The sequence below is a fragment of the Thamnophis sirtalis genome, unplaced genomic scaffold (genome assembly GCF_051295495.1).
Source record: "Thamnophis sirtalis isolate CommonGarterSnake01/CBP01778 unplaced genomic scaffold, rThaSir2_p1.2 scaffold_6, whole genome shotgun sequence".
Taxonomy (NCBI): Eukaryota; Metazoa; Chordata; class Lepidosauria; order Squamata; family Natricidae; genus Thamnophis; species Thamnophis sirtalis.
Genome location: NW_028261386.1, coordinates 74241961 through 74256665, shown reverse-complemented (window position 1 = coordinate 74256665; position 14705 = coordinate 74241961). Strand labels below are relative to the sequence as shown.

The window sequence follows — 14705 nt, the reverse complement described above, 5'->3', positions numbered from 1 at the left end:
GGGGATCAAAAGAAAATAAGACCCTGTCTTGTTTTTGGGATTCAAAGCAATGGCTCTAATATGAAAGAATGGACTATTATGGTAGCTCCACACAAAAAAAAATGTTTGGCATTTTGATTAATGTTATAGAAATCCCATTGTATTTAGTAGTGGTTCATTGTAATTGGATATGAGATGCATTAATTTGAGAAAACTATTTTGTTATTACCCAGAGAGAGAGAAAGAGAGTGATAAACTGTCCAACTGAGGAACCCATCTTCTTGTCATTATATTATATTGACAATCCTATCAGATTTTTTTGGGGGGGTTGGGGGGGTCATGCTTATAGTCTAGAATCTGGATACTGAAGAATAATTACTCCTGTATTAGAATAACCCTCTTCCTCTAAGATTTTTCTGGAGACAAAAGGGGGGAGGGGGAGGCAGAGGGGAGGGGAAAGGAGGGCTAGACATGACTTAGAGAGACCATTCTGGAGTGAGAGGGCAACACTGAGATTACCAGGGAGAGGTCCCAGAAGGTAACTTTGGGATTTGGGAATAAATGGGAAGAAGTATTTCTTCAGATATCATAGTATCAAACTGTGATCTGCTTTTATAGGCTAATAATTTGTGATATTGGAATCAGAAATACATTGGTGGGTCAGTGCAAAATGATAAGACACTGGTATAATATAATAATGCCTAATTTAAGCCCCTTACCTATTTCTACCTACTGTATTTTTCAAAGTCTAAGATGCACCTTTTTCCCTCAAAAAAGAGGCTGAAAATCTGGGTGCGTCTTATACACTGAATACAGCATTTTGGCCTCTCAAAACCCTGCCCCTTCACCAAAATGGCTGTGCATAGCCTTTAGGAGGCTTCCAGAGTGCTCCTGGGGGCTGGGGAGTGCAGAAATGACTGGAAAATGGACTGTTTTGCCCCCCCTCAGCCCCCAAGAACACTCTATAAGCCTCCTAATAGCTATGCATGTCCTCTTTTTTTTTGGACAAAAAACAGGCCCATTTTTCACAAAAATTGGCCATTTTTGCTTGTTTTTGGCAGGGCACCTCCCAGGAGCACTCTATAAGCCTCCTAAAGGCTATTCATGCCCTATTTTTGACAAAAAATGGACACATTTTTTGTGAAAAACAGGCTGTTTTGGGGAGGTCTGCAGACAGCAAAAACTTTTTTAAAAAATTTGCCTCTTCAAAATCTTGGTGCGTCTTATACTCCGGTGTGTCTTACACTTCAAAAAATACGGTATATGCTCTTCCAATAAATTCATTCTTGTCAGGATCATTTGGTTTCATGAGTCATTTCAATCTATTTGGTGTGTGCACTTCTTATTCTCTTTCAGTTAATCTGTTTTGAATATATTACGGTATGGATTGCATGAGCTAATAGAGCCTGAAAATTAGAAACTGTGGATTAGTGCATGAACCCAACTGCCAACCAAGCAGAATATATTGTTCACCTGAACTTGCAAGTTTATTTAAATTCCATTTGCAAAATAATAAAACAATTGAATGACTTGCAAAAGCATAACCAGGACAGAGATCATTCTGATACATTTTGAAATGAAGCAGATTTGCAAAAGAGACATGCACAAATATGGCAAATAATAATAAGAGCAAACAGTCACATGTCACAATAAAAGCAATTCCAAATCAAAGTTAAACAAGCCTTGTGAGGAGATTGTAGAAATGTGAAGTTCCCCTAAACTGGGCTCTTCCCTCCCTCCTCTCCTTCCCTACACTCTGCCAAACATGGTAATCCTCAGCCTACTATTTCTATCAATCTTTTGTGTCTGCTCCACTTGCTATGGCTGGTCCAGTCCCTACTTCTTTTTCTGAAAGGATATGCAAAAGGACATGCAGTCTGATGAAAGAAATGTCCTTCTAGGTTCGGCTTCAAGTGGAGAAAAGACACTGGAGACATGGAGGCTGCTTGGAAAGATGTTTTATTGGTGGACAGGGCCACATGGCTTGAGTCCTGAACAGAAAAGGTGATCATATGCTTCAATGTTGGTGGAGAAGAAGAGAAGGGCTAAGGGAGGGGCCTCCCACCTCTCTGTTTCCTGTTCCTGTGTAAGAAATGCATTCTGATTGGTTGTCAGACTTCCATGGGGCCATGCAGGGGCAACTTTCTAGGCTGTGTTTTGAATCCAGGTTTGGTTGAGTTCTCAGATGCTATGTGATAAGTGGGTAAAGGCTAATCATGCCTTAATCCCATCCCCATTCAGCTGAAGTGGAGAAGCCTTTATTATGTAAAGTGGACTAGCTTGGCCTTCTTAATGGCCCATTGACAAAGTGGGGTTGGGCAGGAAGCTACAGGCAGCTATTCTGTCTTTTAAAACATGTTTCTTTCTTTTCACATACAGAGAAATATTCTGCCTTTTCAATATTTCCTAGGATATTTCATTTTTCTGGGACAGGGTTGGGTGATAACTTCCTACAAGTCAATGGAGAAAGAGCAGAACAATACAGTTGATAACAATAGCTGCAGCAAAAACTGAGGAAGGAAAGAACAAATCATTCCTGGCTTCACTGTGAAACATGGGAGAGGCATACTGTCCTGCCTAGCTGATGGATTATGTATGACTAACTAGCAGGTGACCATAGGCTCTATGGCTCATAAACCTAACCAAATGTGCTACTGCCTCATTGCCCAGGCCAGGTGATTTCCTCCTACCTGTTAAGAGGGGTTGCAAGTGGGATTGAGAAGCTTGTTACCCTGACCCTCCATAGATTAAGGGGTGGCTGCTGATAGTGACTCCAATCCTCATCCCTTAAGTTTGTCACTTGCTGCACCTGGAGAGGGTGAAAAAAATGGGAGAGAACAGTTGTCACTTGAGAGCGGGGACAGATGAGGAGATAGAACGCCTCTAGCTAGCTGTATTTCAACTCTTCAAAAAGCTTTTACCAAATATTCTTAGTATACTTGGGAATCATGGGTTACAAGAATAGCTCCTCTCTTTGCAAAGTAACTAGAGTGAAGAGAGAAAATAAAGACTTAGCAAGTACTTCTAGAAGTTGGCAGGTTTTCAGAGTGATAGATTTTTTTGTGTTCTGTTTTCTTTGTGAACTGAAATAGGGCAATTGCTACAGCAGTTAAGGTAAAGTGTGGAGGACAAAGCAAGAAAAAAATAGCATTTCAAAAATAAAAGAAGTTTCTGTCTTTATGCCAGGGGAAATATAGCTCTCTGAAAAAGAATTTAATTTTCTTTTCTTCAACATATAAAAAGTTATTAGATTTTTTTTTTTCAATTTAATTTTTCAATATCATTTTATTTACAATTTTAAAAACAAAAGTAAAAAGTTGCCAGAAACCAAAATAAAATAAGAAGGAAAAAAGAAAAAGGAAGTCATAGAAGAGAAAGCTAACCTGCAAAAACAAATAAAAAGAAAAAAGGATAGAAGAAAAATAGAAAAGAAAGAAAAATATATGAAGAAGTGGCTTTCAATTTTCTTTACAGCATTTATAATTACTGTTAGAAGAAATAGGGACCTGGTTCAGTTCCAAGTGGGGAGAAAGACACTGGAAACATGGAGGCTGATTGGAAAGATGGTTTAATGATGAACAGACCTGCCAGTGTTTATGGTGCAGCTGAGAAAATGGAGTTGAGAGTGGGCAGTTTTTATACCTTCTCTTGGGCTTTGCACTTGAGCTTCTTGTTCCTGTGCAAGAACATGTATTCTATTGGCTGTTGTCAGACTCCCATGGGGCCATGTAGGAGTTATGTAGGGGTCATAGCTGGCTCTATAGGCAAAGTACAAATCCTAAGTTTGGTTGAAGTTTGGTCTGCTCCGAGAGTGAAGCAATGAAGGCTTGTGTTCACAAGGGCTTTTCCTATTGTGCCTTAATGGCTTTGTCCTTTGTTAAATCTTGAGTGAGGGATAATCCTACCAGGCTGCCTTTGTTTCAAAATATCCTGTCTTGAATGGATTACCAAATCTGCATTTCTGAAAGGTGGCCTCCTCAGTTTGGTTTCTGAATAGGATGACTCAATCTTTCTTAATGGGCACCTAAATGACTGTTGGGGCTATTAAGAAAGACTTGGGGACTGCTTTCTGTCTCCAAGAGCATGTTTCGCCATCCCTCCTTTAGGGGAAATATAATATTCTGCCTTTTTAATATTCCTCAAAGTATTTCATTCTTCTAGGAGAGGGGCAGCTGCTAACTTTCTACAGTACAATTGTACATATGCCACTTTTTCCCAAATGGACATCACAATTCTCCTCTTTCTACAATCTATCCTGTCTAACTGTCAAAACAACAGATCATAAATTCACTTTTTTATGTTGTATGTGCTTGTGAGATGATTGGCTATATCAATATGATAAATAAATATATAAAGAAACTCCATAAGATGCAGTGACGTGCAGTCAGAGGAGGCAGGGGAACCCTGAAAAAAAAAATTAAAAGGAAAAAGGCTGAGGTAGTTGCTGCCAGAGTCACAGTAGATGACTCTGCTTAGTGCTTAACTGTTTAAAAAAGCCTCTAAAAAGTGCTCTCTACAGGACGAGGCGAGAGAACCACGTGCCTCATTTAGTGTATCTTTACGATCACTTGAGCAGAGTTAAGCAAGGGTTAAAAGCCGAAAAATTCCTTATGTAGATGAGGCACGTGGTTCTCTCTCCTCTCCTCCTGGCACGCACCACACTAAAGCGCAGTCCAAAGAAAGCGCTGTAATCAGTGGGGTGCGTGCCGGGGGCAGAGGAGAGAATGCCTGAGCACCCCACTGACTAAAGTGCTTCCTTTCACCCACCTGAGCTCTGCTGCCAGTGGGGTGCCGGGGGAGAGGACTGCCTCACCAGCCATAAACTTCATCGCACGTCACTGGTAAGATGTTACCAGTCATCAATAAACATAGATATTGTTTTTTCCCTAATCAAACAGGTTAATTTTGTGATTTGAAGAAATTCTATCACCAATTCCTCTGATGTAAACTTTGCCAAATCTTTCCCTCTTTGTGCATACAATAATCACACTGAGATTATTATATATAAAAACAAAAAACATCCTCCCACTGTTTAACCAAGAGTCATAAGAAGAAAAGTTATAGCAACTCTCTATCCATTTATCTATCTATTTCTTCTAGATAAATCCTTAATTTATATCTACAGATTCTTTAAATATTTCATTTGTCTACGTACAGTACTTTATCATTTTGTTTTGAGGTGTTAATCTAGGGATACTTCGAACTAGCTGGTTATTATGCCCTGCATTTTCCTGCGTTCACTGTAATTATAAGGTCAAGAATGAATGCTTTCCCCGTACTGCTTGCTATGTTCTCTTATGAAATAAAAAAAAAACATCTTTGTTGAGAATGTAAGTTTAAGATTAAAATAACCATCTATTGCTTTCTCTTACTCTTATTTTTTATGGTTCTTGACTGTTACATATGATTGCTTCACTCTTTGCAATTTGCAATATATAACCTTTGTATCCCTATACAGTTGCTTTTTTTAATTACTTGTGGCTTGAGGAAGTACTCTGCACAGAATATTGCATATTTTTGTAGGCACATTACCCCTAAACAAGCAGAACAAAACACTCATCTTAAATGTGTGTCTCCTATCAATGAGAGGAAAAAATAATCCATTTACTAGACAATTATTCTGTATGTATAGTTTTTGAGTAGCAGTGCACAAATGTGGTGTTTTCAACATTCCACTATATAGTGAGAACTTGATTAGGCATCCCCATCAAACTAAAAATCTAAACATTTATTGAAGCTACGAAAATAGTTTCACCATTTGGTTTCCCACATAGTAATAAGCATATCATGGTATAAGTGGCTGCTCAGTGAATGGTGGACTATCTTTTCTGTGCTGCCATATCTGGATCCCATGCAATCGATTTGACGCAGAGAGATTTCACTGCAAAGATTGACTTTTAAACAAATCCAAGAATCATGGTGTGTGGGGGAGTATGTGTGTCAGAGGTGGTATTCAGCTGGTTCTGACCAGGACTGGAACACCAGTAGTGGATATTTTGAGTAGTTCAGAGAACCAATAAATACCACCTCTGATTGCCCCTGCCCCCATCTATTCTCTGTCTCCTGAGTCCCAGCTGATCAGGAGGGAATTTTGCAGTAACCCTCCCCTGGAGTGGGAGGGAATGGAGTTTTTATAGTATCCTTCCCCTGCCACGCCCACCAAGCCATGCCACACCCAACAAGCTACACCCACAGAACTGGTAGTAAAAAAATTGAATCCCACCACTGATGTGTCTGTGTCTCTGTATGCCTGCATAAATATGAAACCATCTCCTTCTGCAACTTAAATACTTAGAAAATTATAGTTACATAAAAGTGTGTGATCACAAATAGCTTTTGTAGTTGGCTCTAGATTAGATGCCAAAAGAAAGATTCTGATTGCATTGACTGTATCTGCTATGACCTTTATGTCTGTTACAGTACTTCTCTTGAAGGATTTTTAAGGGGCTCATAATTCAATGCCAGAGCAAGCAGTGGTCTGAACAATGTTAATAATTAAACAATAATTCAGAGATTTTGAATTTAAGTACCCTCTGTGTGTGCAGATTAAGAGAATATAGTCTATGTAATTCAGAGGAAAGCCAATTAAGGCCACTCTGTAATGAGCAATGATGTTCCCTCACATCTGCCAACAAAACCAATCAACATAATGTATTACAGAGTGATGGGCTTTCTGTTGTCTGTGTTATGGGAATGAATCAGCACAATAAATTATGTAAGCATAATCAACATTTGTTAATATGATATCAAAGGACAGAATTCCTCTTACCCACAGATTCACACTGCATATGAGTCCAAACAGGACCTCTAATTCTGAATTTATCACCTGCACAATTCAATTTGTTCTGCTTCAAAAGTCCAACACTTTCAAAATGTTGATGCTATAATTTTATGACTGTATGAAGAGAGAAAGGCAGATGTAAGCTTTGATATCTCAGTAAATGTCCGTGTTCGTTGTTCCAAATGCTTCTAATGCCAAGGTGTCACTACTGCCATCTGGCACATCTCAAATACCTTTAAATTAAGCCATCATATCTTGTTGACAAATAAGGGTTTAGTTTAAGCCAGGACTTAAATTTAGCTACTTTTTCAGTTCCAAGGCCTTATGTTACCATGTATTGTTACACACATTCCACTTCTCTCAGTAGCTCCATGGCAAAGCATTGATTTGAAATTAGATTGTTTTGGAAGGTGGTCGGTGGAAATTTCCACTAGTTATACAAACAATTTTCATTCAGACATATTTTGAGCCATATTTTTGCTAGTGTTATAGAAAATGGCAGAATTTAGCAGTCCTTGGCCGATCAAGTTTGCATTTGGATGGCACACCACTAAGCTACCCTGAATACTTGAAGGGTGCCATGAAAATTGGAAATAAAAGTTCATGGAAATAGATATGAGTCATCTGATGAATTAAACTTGGAGACTTTGTTTAAAAAAGAATTATATTACATCATTCAGAAAAGTATGGATAGTGCTGTAACACTAAATTTGTGATTGCATATATAAATTCATACTGAACAAATCACTCTCCATTTCTACAAGGGTGGTTTTTATGAGGTCTGTAAAAAGATAAGTTTGCTTTTGCATTGTAGTTTGGGCAATGGGGACAGCAAGATTCATTGATTGGAAAAGGCCATCTGCTTTGCCTTCATGAAACAATTCAGGTGACTTCAGTTGCTTCCAGATTGTATAATGAGAGGAGACTTCTCGTATCCTTTTCTGCCAAAGCTGACCAAAGTGTGTTCAAGCAAGATTATTTGAAGGGCTTGACAGTGTTGCCCATGTTGGAAGACCATCAATGCATATGGACATTCTAGCCAAGCCATCTGGCATATGTTGCTGGATGGGTTCAGGACCATAGTGGATCAGCTTAGCCTGAAATCATTCTGAGACCTGCAATGTTTGTCAAAAGCTCTGACTGTGGAGATGTTCCCTATCTTGTAATGGTGCTAGGCATCACAGGACAGAGTCTGCTGCACCCCCAACCTCCATACTTGCAAAGGGTTTTAGTAATCATCAGGGCCACATTCTACATCTCTCCTCAACTACCCATATAGTTTAGATGTTTCATTGAAATGGTACAATGAGAAAAAAAACAGTTTTGTGATGCAATGAAGACATGTTTCATTTCAATCAAGCTTCAAATTAAGCCCCTGACCCTTGGAGAGCTTTGCAAACAACTTTGCAACTTTGAGGGCAGTTTTGCAACCCCCTTACTTCTGAGAGTTAAAGCAAGGTGACCATTATATTTTCGTATATATATACTCTGTTTGTATGTGTGTGTGTCTGTGTGTGTGTCTATGAGAGAGAGAGAATGAAGAGGGAGAGAGTTTGCAATTTGTTATCTCAGATTCCATACAGCATGACCCTACAACCTCGAGATGGCTTTTTTATTAGGCTACTATCTGCAGCAACTGCTCCATGTTTTTACCACTGTGCTATTACTAAAATTTAATACATCCTATAACGTTTACATGTTCCCCAAGTGAATGATTATTATTACAATAACCATGCATATGTGGCAGTCATTTTTCCTATAAAAGTTACTATAATGGCCCACAAACTTTGGGCATTTTTTCTTATAAATACACAGGATAATCTCTATACTAACAAAAAAAGTACTAAGTAATTCTTTTCCATATAACAGAATTTGGTTAATTTTACACTACATTATGATTTTCTGTATCCCTGATAGTGGCATATAATATACTCGGTATTACTGAAAATAATTTTCCCACTTGTATTAAAATTGGTAATTTGATGTCATTACAGAAGTATCACAATTGTTTTATAAAATTGCTGAATTAACATGAATGAAGAACCTTATCTTTAACAAGCAGATGGCAAAAAGAAGCTAAATTCTGTTATAGCATACTAAAAACTGCTTCATAAACATAACTGAATATCATATGCTGAATACAGAAATTTTACACACACACACACTTACTTTATAGACATACATGTCACAGACACTTGCCTGCACCAAATAAGGGGAAAGGGGAACTATATGGGGAAAATTAGGGAGAGGAGAAAAAATAAAGTTATTTTTTTCAAATAAGATTATGGGAGTTCTGTTCCAGTGCCGGGAAGCTGTACAACCTGGATAGGGAGAAATTGACTCTAATTTGAAATGTGGATTTACAGGCAGCTGTTACATATAAGTTTAGTTGACAAAATCAGAAATGAGGAGGTGATAAGCCACATAGGAAAGCCAAGGGAAATCATCAAAACCATTAAAAAGTAAAAGTTTGGATATGTGATGGGACACTCAGAAAAATACGGCATACTTCACTTAATCCTCCAAGGAAAGAAGGCAAACGAGGTCCATGACGAAGAACATCATGGCTTCAAAATCTAAGGGACTGGTTTGGACAAAGCTCAGCAGCAGTTTTTCGTGCAGCTCTTGGTAAAAATAGGATCACCAACATGATAGCCAACATCCAATGATGGATAAGGCTCAAGAAGAACAGGAAATTGTCTAAACCAGGAATGTCCAATGTTGGACAATTTAAGCCCTGTGGACTTCAATTCCCAGAATTCCCCAGGCAGCCATGCTTGTCTAGAATCTTATGAAGCTTCCTAAAGTGTACTATGTTCTCCTTGACAGATAGCTCAGAGTTTGTTTGTTTGTTTGTTTTTGTTTCTTGGTGGTCTTTTGTTAGGGTTTCCAAGTCTCTCTTTGGGACAAGTGACTGATTTAACTGTTGAAAATCCTGTGCTTTACTGCAAGGTTTTGAGCAAATCCACATAGAACTAAATGAGATCATGGTTTGAAAAGATAAATGGCTGTTTTTTTAATCACTGCACAAGAAGTCACTTGGATGGCAATTGACTAATCCTCCTGGGGTGTTGCTTTTTCAATCCAGAGATAAAATCTCTTGTTTGCTATTTATGGTGGCTTGTTTTCTTTGATAGGAGCAGGCACAGAAAAATAATGAAACTTTCCATATCTTTTATTCACATTCATCACTGACTTCCTTTAAATGTCTGCAAAGCAGGTACGTGAGGTGCAGGTAAAAATAGAAGCAATTACATTTATTTAACTATTAGCCATGGTTATTCCCCCCCAAAATTCTCCGGTATATAAACAAAAATGTATGGATGAGGGAGAGGAAATCTCTACTTACAAAAACAGGGAAAACATTTTAGTTCCAATTTCTGACACTAAATGTTTCTATTAGTATATTAGGAGCAGATCGATACAGAAGAATCTTCATCCACACTATTCAGGTTGTTTCATTGCAGTATATTATTATGTATTGTGTGAATGTCTACTGATAAATGGCTGATTCGCTAGGATCTAGCTGAACTAGGAAATTGCCACTGTTAAAAAAAAGGAATATAGAAAGCTAATTCATAAAACTCCACTGATTCTTGATGTGATTTTTCATACAACCATGACAAGCCATTATTATTTTCTTGAAATTTTTAGCTGCTTCACCATCAGTAGGAGTCCTTGTGACATTTATCTGCTCATGATGTATATTACTACATTAGAATCCTGTTCTAATGTAGAATTAATGTTAATTAGTACCTGCTGATTGTAAAGAAATTATGATTTATTCACACTGCTGCAATGCAGAGACGCATCAGAATACTACTATCAATATTTGTTACTCTCTCTTTCTGTATCTTTATACAGATCAAGTCAAAGATCTCTCCTACTATAAGTAGAGCTTTTATGGCTAGATTGTGTATGTTGTTCTGTATATGTTGCAGCAGAAATTGTGCAGTCCACATTTTATATCTGTTTTGCACCAAGCATTCAGTGCAATGTTGTTGGCAAAATGCATGCACCTGAGAAGGGGTACACACTAAAGTACAAGTATTTACAGAAAGCTACATGATAAATTACTTTTCTTACAGATTTTTGTGAGGATGACTACTTTGTCAGTGTCAAAAGTAGTGGTGCTGGAAGTGAGCCAAAACAGATGTATGGTGAGAAAAAAATTGAGTCTTTACTAAAGTACCCAAAGTTCTTTACGATCCATTTGTACTATGTAAAATGAATGTGTAATAAAATAATTAACACGGGAAAAAATATTAAAATAGACTCAATTCTTAGTAAGAAGTAGTAGATTCAAGTATTTGAGGGGCTGCCACAAGGAAGAGGGGGCTGGTCAACCTATTTTCCAAAGCACCAGAAGGTAAGACAAGAAACAATGGATGGAAACTAACCAAGGAGAGAGAACTAACCTAAAACTAAGGAGAAATTTCCTGACAGTCAGAACAATTATCAGTGGAACAGTTGGCCCCCAGAAGTTGTGGGTTCTCCAGTACTGGAGGCTTTTAAGAAGAGATTGGACAACCAGTTTTCAGAAATGGCATAGAGCTTCCAGCTTGAGCAGCTGGGGTGGACTAGAATGTTATTCTATTATTCTGATTGTACAGTAGTTCCAGCAAATATTTGAAACCCACAAGCAAATTCACACATGCAGCCAGAAACATAAACACCTTAGCAGCACGATTCATGAAAACATAGTAACAGTTAATAGTAAACAACCATGAAAATAAACAAAAGAAAACTGTTAAAATACAGAAAGAATTAAAGATTTATTCCATAAAAGGGCAGCAACCGCAAGGAAGGAAGGAAGACTGCTTAATTTGCTCAGCATTAACCAGCAAAAGTGTGAATTTAATGACTTTGACAGCTAAGGTGGTTTTCCCATTCCCTGAGAGGAAAAAGAATAATATCATCTCCAGTGATGGATTCTAAGGCCAGAGATTGTGGATCCAAAGTCTTTTCGTAATGTTTTTCTTTTTTAATATACATCAATATCAATATATGAACAGTGAGGCATCTGGGTATCATACATTTGGATACAAGTAGTAATGGTAGTATTAATAATATTTGATACTTAAATCATACTTATGTAATTGTAATGTTATTATACATATAATATAGGCCATATCGTTAAAACATACATAGTATCAATATCTTTCAACATCTAATCTTTACATCTAGCTATTACTTTTAGTATATTATATAAAAATATAATATTCCCCCTATTTCTTGTTTCTGCCCCTGTTCTAGCTCCTAGTAAAGTCAATCTTGTGTTACAAAACATTTCCTCTATTCATTACCTCTTGCCCGTTTTAATATTTCAAATCTTATTCTTTTTTTGACTTGCCTCCCAAATTCCTCCCTTGGGTCTTTATCTCTGTCTACAACTTTCCTGTTTTACCTAAGAATTTCTTCCATCTCTAAAGCTTAAATAAACTTTTCAAAGAGTCTCCTTTTCAGAATTTATTTTCTTTAGGATAGGTTTTAGGTTAAAAAAAAGAAAAAGAATCACCTGACCCAGTTCCAGTCACTGTTCATCCACACTGCACCAGCATATTCTTTGTTTCTTCAGCTGCCTCAGCTTCATGGAGCCATTATGGCTGCCTCTCTTCTTCATCATCAGATGAGAGGGAATTAGCCTTGGGTCAAGCAGGAGAGCCACTACTCTCCATGATCTTCAAAACCCTTCTACTCTTCATCAGCCTTACAGGGTGACTTTAGCCCCTTATGGGGCCCTCCAACAAAGGGATTTGTTTGAGTTCACAATAGTGCTGCGATGTCAACTGGAAGTCTCCAGATCCAAAGTCTCCTTAATCCACATCCACCATGTCATCTTTTTGGGTCATCTATTTTGGTGAGATTTCCACTATATAACCTGGTCATAGCCAGCTCCATAGAGAAAAGGACATTTTATTTCTCTCGAATACCAAAGGATTCTTAGTTTGCGAATAAGACCTTTAAATTCAGCATTTTCAAATATAGGAGGTTTGTTACTCCATTTGAGGATAAAGAGAAAAGACATGATTATTTTAGATAACAAAAAAAAAAATGAGCAGCTAATACTTATTAAGACCATATAATTATTTAAACTGCGAGCTAGTGAGCCATACCAGGCCCTTTAGCTGCCAAAGATTTTTAAACCAAAGAAACATAAAATTGATCTATCATTGCTTCAGTGGTGATATTTGGTATCTTCTCACACAGCTGGTTTCACGGCAAGAAAATGCTTAAGAAAGATGCTGTTAATTGACTGGCATAAATTATCCTGACTCGGCAAAAAGATGATGCAAGGTTCATGTATTTTCTAGGCTTTCTACTATTCAGAAAGTTGAGCCAGTTTTACTGAATTTTTCTTTCCAGAATTTGTTCTTCTAAAAAACCTGTATTATCCAAGAAAATTTAACTAATATCAGATTATTTTGCAAAAGGCTTTCTTTTATATCTTCCAAGGTTTCTCAGTGACCCAAACTCTGACAACTTACAGAAATTACTTTCTTTAACATTTTCTTCTTACTATTTTATATTTTATTCTATACATTCCGCCCCCCCCCCCAAAAAAGTTACTTCCATTTCCACATCAGATTGCTACAATGTAGAGATTTCTTGCTGTTTTGTTTGGCACAGAAATAGGCTTCTTTTTACTCCCCCCTTCCCACTTTTAATGGTACTTTTAAATGTTATTGTTTTAAGTTAATAGGGTGTGCAAATTGGGGTTGCACTTCTATTTATTGTTCTGCAACATCAATGCTTTTGGTCCTCCCACCCAGTTCCAGTGATGTGTTATCTTTGACTCTTAAAATCATAGCACTCTCCAGATAGAGCTGGTACACAACTTGGCAGTTCTCCTGGACTCACAGCTCCTGCTCTAGGAGCAACTGGCAATCATGGCTTTTGCCCAAGTGAATCTTATATGCCAATTGCACCAATTCCTGAATAAAAAGGTATTGTACACAATCACTCACACTTTGGTCATTTCCTGGTTAGACTAATGTGGATCACTTTATATGGGGCAGCCCATGAGGACCATCTAGAAGTTACAATTGTTCAAGAATGTGGAAGCTTAAATAGTGCTAGGCACCCCTCAGTTTTCCCAGGTGGGACTGCTGCTGTCCAAACTACACTGCCTCCCAGTTTCTTTCTGGATATATTTCTAGATGCTAGTTATTACGTTTAAAGTCCTACATGCAGTGGTGAAATCTAATTTTTTTTACCAATTCTGTGGGCATGGCTTGGTGGGGGACATGTGACTGGGTAGGCGTGGCTATGTACACATGTGACTGGAGGCTCAAAAGACAGAAACTCACTTTAACAATGTTCTGCTGAAGCAAAGGGGCTGAATTAGATGACCTCTGGGTCCCTTCCAGACTTGGATTGCTGTGCTCTTTCAAAGTATCCTCTAAAGTTGTGTCTAGTGCCAGGTTTGTGGTCATTTCTCCCTCTCCTTTTTCCCTCCCTCTCTCCCTCCTTCCCTCTCTTCTTTCTTTTTCTTTCTTTTTTCTTTCTCTCCTCCCTTCCTCTCTCCCTTTCTTTCTTTCTTTCTTTCTTTCTTTCTTTCTTTCACAGCACCCCCCCCCATTTTTGCCTAGAAGGCATCAGGGAAGCCTCCTAGGAGCAAAAACAGACCCCAAATGCTTAAAAAAAGTAAAAAAAAAACTTCCTACCATCGCGCAGCACAGCTGATCGTCAAAACTTTTTTTTTTTACTTTGTTAAGTATTTTTTTTGCTACCGGTTCGGATGAACAGTAGCACTTTTTACTGTGATCTGGCAGGCGCCCATCCTTTGGGTGTTTCAGAAAGCCAACACACGACTGGCTTTCCCTTTAGCTATGTCAGACGTTGGGATATGTTAAAATTGGGGTGAAAGGATTGTATGGATTGATGGGCTGGAGATGGTGGATAAGTAGCCTGCTTCTCTTGGTTTCCTTTATTTTCTTATTGT

General features: G+C 38.0%; 1 long non-coding RNA gene across 1 annotated transcript; it reads right to left on the bottom strand.

The window, feature by feature from the left end:
- Positions 1 to 1933: 1933 nt before the first annotated feature.
- On the bottom strand, positions 1934 to 12750 carry LOC106547139 (uncharacterized). Its single transcript, XR_001313408.2, has 3 exons — positions 12279 to 12750; positions 2670 to 2788; positions 1934 to 2061 (listed from the first exon to the last, which is right to left on the bottom strand). It is a non-coding gene; the product is annotated as an uncharacterized LOC106547139 (long non-coding RNA).
- Between the last annotated feature and the right edge of the window lie 1955 nt (positions 12751 to 14705).